Genomic DNA, 1773 nt, shown 5'->3' on the forward strand with positions numbered 1-1773 from the left:
TATATAGATGTTTATATGCACGCACTATATAATATATATACACACACACATATACATACATATATGTTAACTCTTCTCCTAAATATATAATATATATATATATACATATATATAAGCCCTTTTCTCCCAAATCTCCTACGTTTATTTTTTCTTTTATCTTCATTTTGGTTTTAAAGAACCCTATTTATGGATGTTTATAGAGTAATAATGAAAAAAGAAGTCTTAGTTGATCTTAATATGATTATACACCTAATTGTAAACACACACACACATACACACACACACGCACACACTCTTAACTCTTTCTTTCCTTCAAGGCTTTGGCTAAGTGGAACTCGAGTATATTTGGATATGTTGTATCAAACACATACACACACACTCCGCTTTTAACAAATGTAGCATATTGAATACTTCCTCCATGGGCGCACACACACTATCTATCTATCTATCTATCTATGTATGAAGTGGTAGCACAGACTTATAAAAATCTTTTAATTATTATTATTATTATTATTATTTTTTGTGGGTTGGGGGCCGCATTCGTATTTTAGATCCGGCTGCTTAGTTTGTGCGATCCCACCTGCCTGCTTGCATAAAATCAGTTGAAAGCAAAGTAGCCGACTACTACAATACCTACCTACCTAACGTATTCTATCTTTCTCTCTCTATCTCTCTCACACACACACTCCTGTGTCTACCGTTTAGAGCTATATAACACTACCTGCCTGTTTCTTTTTTTCTTTCCCCGCTCTTTCTAATACTACTACTTCTATCATCACAATTACAACTACGTTTCACATTATTCAGGCAAAAATAACGGAAGTCCTACCAACCTATTTAGAGTGTTGCCTCGCTTACCTATCTTCATTTTCTTTTTTTTCCTTTCTAGCGTTATTACTATTCAACATGTACCTTAGCTACGCACATTACTACCTATTCTAACTACTTGTTTTGCCTGCTTACCTGCCAGCCAGCCAGTCAGTTAGTGTGTGTGTGTGTGCGTGCATTATATATATGTGTGTGTGTATTTCTCTCAATCGAATATTCTGTCATATGTAGAATGGTAGGAAAGAAATAACAGCGCAAGCATACTGAAGTTTTATTTTGGCCAGGAACATAAAAAAATCACTAAATATATATCAAAGTTAGTGTTGTTCACCTATACACTCTTTAAATTCTTAAACTAAATGTTTTAACATGGATTTTAAGACACAAAAGAACGTCAGTTTAAACAGATAATGTCAAAACGAAAGCAAATCAAAAGCGGAAAAAATAATCGGATAAACTTAAATGTAATATATAAGATTGTAAAACCTAAAAATCACCATTATCATTATTAATATTATTACGATCCAGTGAATGGGTCGAGTTCTAACATTGCGCCAATGTTGGAAGCAATTATTAATTGCAATTATATATTTCATCATAAGTTAAGGGACGGATACTGGGACAAGAAAAACAAAAAAAAAAAAAAAGAAACCTGGTCAGAGCAATTTGCAATTTTGTGAAGAAAGCAAGTAGGCAAAATTTATAATGTGGAGTGTGAGTTAAACAAGTAGGACTTTCTCTTCCTCTCTCTCTCTCAACTCGAAATCCAAAGTCGCACATAAACTCCGATCTTAATGAACCGACTTGGTCACTGTACGAATTGAAAACGAATTGGAGGAAAAAAAAATAAACAAAACAAAACATTTACCAACAAATTGTATGAATTGTGAACCCTGATGAAACAAAATGATCTCCTGTCAAACAAATAAACCAGCTATATATATA

Source organism: Octopus bimaculoides, chromosome 19, assembly GCF_001194135.2.
Source record: "Octopus bimaculoides isolate UCB-OBI-ISO-001 chromosome 19, ASM119413v2, whole genome shotgun sequence".
NCBI classification, from domain to species: Eukaryota; Metazoa; Mollusca; class Cephalopoda; order Octopoda; family Octopodidae; genus Octopus; species Octopus bimaculoides.